Raw genomic sequence first — 7,044 nt, 5'->3', positions numbered from 1 at the left:
GTACTAGACTTCTAGGGCGGCTGCCACCCCTTAGGTGTAAGTCATATGAATGTCCTACCACGATGGGATACAACTGCTACTGATACAGTTGAAGGTGTACTGTAATTGCACCAGGGGGTGGGCTCGGGTAACAACAACAACAACATGTTGCTAAACTACCTGCCAAGGAGGCCAGACCCTGTTAATAGGAGGCCCCTGGGTGCAGCAGAGTCAGGGATGAGTCCGGGTCGACTCAACTCGGGAAAGTGCCAGAATCACATGGCAGCCTCTACCAACACTCAGTGCGCACACCCCCACCCTGGACCATTTGGTTCCAAAACTTGTGGAGACAACTGGGCACCACGGGGGTTTTAAGTGCCCACATGACTCCAGTATGCTAACAGGAAGCTAGTGAGTGGAGCTAAACTGCTAACACGAGCACTAGCTGGTCAAGCCAGACCAGAGGGGAAAGGAGAAGTTGTAGGGTACGTGATGGTGAGGGGGGGCAATAGGAAGTCCTTTGGGGATGTGTGGGAGAAAAGGAACTGCAAAGAAAACATCTTTTTTTTTTCCAGTAAAGGAAATTTTCAAAATACAGAAAAGTGGCGAGAACAGTACGATGACCCTACTATCTGTTACCAGCCTCATCCATTGCCAACACTGAATCCTTCCCGTGGGGGGTCAGGGGGGTTTACGGTGTGGGCCATAGGGAGACGAAGTGCCCAGAGTCCCTGGGAAACTCCTGTAAAGCCCACACTGCTCACTGGTGACCCGGTGACATTGGATCCTTGGCGGGAACACAGAAGCCGGCGCCAAGCTCTCAGGGCAGGACAAGCTTTGATAGGAGAGCCAACAGCTGGGACACAAGGACTTTTGTATGAAGGGAGAAAAAAGTTATATTTTAAGAGAAATCCCCACCCGTTTGGACCAGTCTCCTACGTTCTCAGGTGTTGGGACAGGGCCTTGAGGCTTACCCCTAAAAGGATTAAAGAGGCGAGGGGGCTAGCCTGGGAACACCCAGGGGTGGCAGCTGGGCCGGGATGTCCCCAGGAAGTCAGGTCCTCTTGTCATCGGACAGAGCTTCCCTGTGCACCTGCCACATGCCAGACGCTGTGTTCTAGGTTGTGGGGACGCTGACAACAGCTCACACTCTAGTGCTGGAGATGGACAGTAAAGAGGAAGTGGGATATGGAGCGTGTCAGATGGCCTTAGGTGCTACACAGAAGAAAAGCAGGGAAGGCGACTGGGGTGGGTAGATAATAAGGTGCTCAGGACAGGCCTGTCTGCTGAGGTGACCAGACCAGAAGAGTGAGAGAGACACCTGGGAGGAGCGTGACAGGCAGACGGGACAGCCAATGCAAAGGCCTGGGAGTGAGAGCTCCTCCCACTCTGTGTAGCTGGTCAGTGGGGCAGCTGGGGACAGAGGCGGCAGGTGAGGTCAAGGAGGCGGGTCTCTGAGGAGCACTGGTGAGAACAGAGCATGAGACCTTGAGGCTCTGTGTAGAGACCTTTGTTTTTTCCTGAGTGAGAAGGGGAGCGATTGGTAGGTTTTGAGCTAGAACAGCACTGTCCAGCCTTTGCCAGCTCATGGCAACACATAAACGAATTACTAACATTCGGCGGCACACCAAAAATATGTGATATTTTTTGCCGATCTGACAAAAAAAAGGTATAATTTTGATTCATTCACACCAGATGGCTGTTGTCGTGTTGGCTGTTGTCACTTTTTTTAAATTTGACAATCTTAGGGAAAAGAGGTCAGTGCCCTGACTAAATAGTCAGGTATTGCACATTTTAAAGATTCTTGCAGCACGCCATTTGGAAATCGCTGAGCTAGAGGACTGCGAGCTCTGGCTGAGGTTGCAACGGGATCCCCCCTTGTTGAGTGCAAGACAACTGCAGGAGGCGAGGACAGAGGCAGGAGAAAGCTGTTACGGTCACCCCAGGTCACAGGGGGTGGCAGCTCAGACCAGGACGGTCGTGCTGGGCATGGTGAAACGTGGTCAGTTCATGGCTATGTTAGGAAGGTAGAGCCAACAGGATATGTTGGAGCCTGAGAGAGGAGAGAGGGGAGGAATGACACCAAGATGTTTGATCTCAGCAGCTAGCATGTGGGCTGGCGTTCCCTGGGCTGGAGATCCTGCTGGAGTCAGGGGCTTGGGTGGTTGAGAATTCCATTCTGAACAGATTAGATTTTAGTTGCCTGGGCAACACAACATGCAAATACCAAGTCCTCCACTGGACACAGGAGTCTGGAGGGCAGTGGAGAGGCCTGGCCTAGAGTCCTCCCAGGTGGTCATGAGATCACCGAGAGCGTGATCACAGATGGCGAAGTAGATCAAGGACTGACCTGGGGTTCTGCTGTCACAGGGAGGGGGCCAGGCCTGGGATTGCTCGGGGGTCCTAGTGCTATTCCTCCTCTCCATTGGCCACTTCCAATTCTTCACATGTGCCCTGAAGTTAAAGGTGAAGGTTGAGCCAGCCTCATTTTAGTTGAAAAGGGCAGAAACTCTCAGGTTCACTTGAGCCACCGGGATTGCAGGGATTGGAAGGCAGGGCTTTGACCAGGCCCCACAGAGTGCAATCTAACCACCAGGAAATCGTTCCGGACCTGGACCCGTGCCCTAAGGACTGAGCTCATTCATGGCCCGCTCAGCACCGGGCCTGATATTCCTTCACCTCCTCCTCCTCTCCGCTCTCTTCCTCTCTGCCCCCTGAGGTTTTGGCTTACTCGTTGCCCTGTGCCTCCGCATTGTCTTGGCATTATCTGATCTTGTTAGGTCTTTCAGCTTTGATGCATTTTATGCCCTAACACTCCGTGATGCAAATTCAAACTGGCAGCCCTGATTGGTGATGATTAGTTTAGTTAATTGCACTCAGCCCTGCTGGGTGGAGCTTTTGCATCAGGGCTGTCTCATTGGCTGCTGACTAGCCTAAATCTTTGCAGCCTTTGGGTCAGGTGACTTCTACTCCAATCAGGTACTGCAGTAGTTGCGGAGGTGCTATTGGGGACAGAATATAAGGTCCATGACCTTATATTGATTAAGGTGGGCTCTGAATCAGACAGCCTGGGCTGAGGTTCTAACCCAGCTCCACCATTGATTGTGACCTTGGACAGCTTATTCAACCTAACTGTACCGCCATCTCTGTCTCGCTCGGTGGAGAATAATAGTTAACTACAACTTAAGGTTGTGATGAGTATATAAGTTAATCAATGAAACACATAGCACAGCATTTAATTAGGACTCAAAAATGTTAATTCTTATTGTCCTAACTTCCATTTGGATAGTTCATCTCACTAAGTTAGATGTTTTGTAACTGTACCTCCATCTCTGTCTCGCTAGGTGGAGAATAATAGTTAACTACAACTTAAGGTTGTGATGAGTATATAAGTTAATCAATGAAACACATAGCACAGCATTTAACTAGGACTCAAAAATGTTAATTCTTATTGTCCCAACTTCCATTTGGATAGAGGTGTTTTGTATGTTTTTGTTGATTTCAGAGAGGGAGAGGAAGGGAGAGATAGAAACAGCAATGATGAAAGAGAATCATTGATCTGCTGCCTCCTGCATGCCCCACACTGGGAATCGAGCCCACAACCTGGGCATGTGCCCTGACCAGAAAGCGAATCATTACCTCCTGGTTCATAGATCGACACTCAACCACTGAGCCACGCCGGCCAGGCTAAGTTAGGTGCTTTTAAGACATATTCTCATTCAGTTCTTCACAAAATGCAGATGAAATAAGCTGTCTTTTCAATCCCATCATCCAGATGTGAAAATGAAAATACAGAGGTTACTTTGCTTGCCCTAGAGCCCTCAGTGAGTAAGAGATGGAGTTGGGATTCAGACACAGGTTTGTCTGGCTCCAGCACCACTGTTCCGAATCACTACGCCCCTGACAGGGCATCTATGTGTAAACGCCCCGTTTGGCCACTTCCTCTGGGAGGTCGTGGACAGGAGCCCCCCAGGAGTTAACCCTGCTCCCCCCTGCTCTCCCTGTGCTACAGGGGATAATGCCTAGGTCCCTAAATGCAATCTGCTGAAGCGGGACTGGTGCCTCACCAGCTCCGGTCTGCAAAGGCAGTTCCTCCCTGGATAAGTTAGCAGAGTACGGCGTATTCCTCCCATTTGACAGATGCAGAAACTGAGACTCGGCGAAAAGATAGAAGCAGGATTTGAATCCAGACATGTCTGTCCCTTTCCCCTTCTCCATACTCCCCCATTTTATGGGGCAAAACTGAACCCCAGGGGATCTGGGAGCCCCTGTAAGTTCCCAAACAGAGTGAAGTAAAGGCCAGAAGAACCGGGGTTCAGAACAGAGAACCTCAGAGCTGGACGGCACCTCCTTTAAGGCCAGGAGTCGCTGGGCCTTACTCTGACCACTGCTTAGTAACGTAGCCAGTTCTGCAAAGTCTCCTACTCATGGCCCGAGGGTCATTCAGGGTTTAAGGAAACGAAGTGGCATGAAATCCTGGTGCCTGTTTGGTTTCATGAAGTAGGCCTGTCTGACCCCGGGGCTCAGTGCAGGCTTCCCGGCGGAAGGAGCACAGGGCGGACAGGGCACCTGCAGATTCTTGGCTCACACTTGCCTCTTCTAACACACACCGTGCAGGCCTTGCCCATGCTCCAGGGTGGGTCACCAGTAACAGTCCCTGGGCCTCACAGGTGGGTGCCTCAGCACATGCCTGGAATCTGACAGACAAGGATTTGAATCTCCACCGTGCACCTACTCACTGTGTGGCTTGGGGCAAGTCACTTAACCTCTCTGGGCTTCCGTTCTCACATGTATGATCCTCTTTCATGGAGTTACTGAAGATGGAGTAAAATATGTTCCCATAGTGCTTGTTGCAAATGCTCCTGTTGTTATTTTAGACATTAAAATCCCACGGCCCCATACAAAAAACTTCACACACTCGCTGTTGGCATGGGAATAACTAAAATAATCACCTTTTAGGAACATACAAAATAATTAGAAGGAAAGATTATTTTGGTGACAGTGTGGAGGATACATTAGGAGGGAAGGATTGGAAATAAGATATGTTCGTTAGGAATATGTTTAGCTGTTGGTAGCAAAAAAATTCAACTGTGGCCAGATTTCTAATTGTTCTTTAATATCCATTCTCCTCTCCTTCCTTAGTGACTAGAACCCCTACATTTCAGCTGGACCCATGGCAACCTGTAATGAAGATTACATATTCCCTCCTTCGTCTTAAGTACGGCCATGTGAGTTCTTGCCAATGAAAAATATTTTGTGTGACTTCTAGAAAATGCCTTAAAAGGGAGGGTATCCATCTTATGCCTCTCTTTCTCCTTGCTGGCGGGAATTGAGATGTGATGGCGGGATCTCAAGCAGCCATTTTAAATGGACCACGAGGTAAATTAAAGATGGGTGCTGATTCTTTGACTCTCCTTCCTTCCAGAGGAATTGTCTAATTGAGAGAGTCTATTTCCGCTCCACTTGAATCTGGACTGACCTGTGACCTCTAGGCCCACAATAAAATATATATTTTTTTTTTTTAAAAAAAGGAGGGTATACATCTTATGCCTCTCTTTCTCCTTGCTGGCTGGAATTGAGATGTGATGACTGGATCTCAAGCAGCCATTTTAAATGGACCACGAGGTAAATTAAAGATGGGTGCTGATTCTTTGACTCTCCTTCCTTCCAGAGTCCTGCCAGGGGGCCCCTGCCAAGCTGGGAGCCATCACCCTCCTGCTGCACCGCCAGCGCTTTCTCTAGAAAGGAAAGCGATCAGCTACTCAGTCCAGGGCTGACTTCAAAATGCACGTTTGCCAAGACCGGTGTGGCTCAGTGGATAGAGCGTCGGCCTGCAGACTGAAAGGTCCCAGGTTCGATTCCCGTCAAGGGCATGTACCTTGATTGTGGGCACATCCCCAGTAGGGGGTGTGCAGGAGGCAGCTGACCGATGTTTCTCTCTCATCCATGTTTCTAACTCTTTATTCCTCTCCCTCTCCCTTCCTCTCTGTAAAAAATCAATAAAATATATATTTTTTAAAATAGTGCTCTGCCAATTCTGGGCCTAGCCCTTAAGAGAACAGGCAGCGTCTGCCAAGGCCTCTTGGATCCATGCGCTGCCACGGAAAAGGTCAAGCCACTCTGCAGAAGAGACCACCTGGAGGGGCCCCATGACTGCCTGGCGAAGGAGAGGAACCCATTCGAGCTCAGCGTCGCAGTCACCCCACGAAGCACTGGCCATTCCAGGATTGCCATCTCCAGCCTCAGGTGAGCCCAGCCTGAACACAACCAAGTGACTAATGCCTGTAGATCCATCGAAAGATCCCCAACTTAGACCTCTCCAAATTTCTGACCCACAAAACTGTAGAAAATAATAAAAATGGTTGTTGTTTGGGGGTAGTTTGTTATGTAGCAATAAATGACCAGAACCGACCATGAAGTAGAAGCTGTTTGCTGAGGATGTTGCAACAATGACACCAGCTCCGATCTGGCAGGCCCAGATTTTTTGTTACATGAGAAAAGCAGACCCTATTTGTTTGAGCCTGGCTGATCCCTGGGGCTACAGCTCAGGGCCTCAGTTTCCCACAACTGTTAAATGGAGCATTAGCTTCTGCCCTATTACCTCCCAAAGTGCCTGAGAGGACAGCATAAGAATCAAGGCCTTTCTTATCCTAATGTATAAAAAGCCAGGGGCCATCATGACAGAAACAACCAGATGGACGACCAAACACAGGCTTTGTGGGGCAATAAGGCCAGCGGGGGATGGGAGGGGGCAGTTGGGGGCGACCAGGCTGGCAGAGGGGGGCAGTTGGGTTGACCAGGCCAGAGGGGGTGGAGGGTGGGGGCAGTTAGGGGCAATCAGGCAGGTAGGCAGGTGAGCAGTTAGGAGCCAGCGGTCCCGGATTGTGAGAGGGGTGTCTGACTGCCAGTTTAGGCCTAAACCGGCAGTTGGACATCCCCTGAGGGGTCCCAGATTGGAGAGGGTGCAGGCTAAGCTGAGGAGACCCCCACCCCTGCCCCATGCACAAATTTCATGCACCGGGCCTCTAGTGTAATAGAAAGAGTCCTTGTGTCCAGAGAGACTGA

The 7,044-nt window shown here is 50.1% G+C and overlaps 1 long non-coding RNA gene across 1 annotated transcript in view; it reads left to right on the top strand.

The window, feature by feature from the left end:
• LOC107182184 overlaps positions 1 to 6,310 on the top strand; it is an 8,076-nt gene extending 1,766 nt beyond the window's left edge. The window contains exons 2-3 of the long non-coding RNA XR_001512907.1: positions 5,122 to 5,207; positions 6,004 to 6,310. This is a non-coding gene — a long non-coding RNA (uncharacterized LOC107182184). The remainder of the gene's footprint in view (positions 1 to 5,121; positions 5,208 to 6,003) is intronic.
• Positions 6,311 to 7,044: the final 734 nt, after the last annotated feature.

This window comes from Myotis davidii, unplaced genomic scaffold (assembly GCF_000327345.1).
Source record: "Myotis davidii unplaced genomic scaffold, ASM32734v1 scaffold32, whole genome shotgun sequence".
In the NCBI taxonomy this organism is placed as follows: Eukaryota; Metazoa; Chordata; class Mammalia; order Chiroptera; family Vespertilionidae; genus Myotis; species Myotis davidii.
Note: the sequence above shows the minus strand (reverse complement) of the source record. Positions and strands in the feature narration are given on the sequence as shown.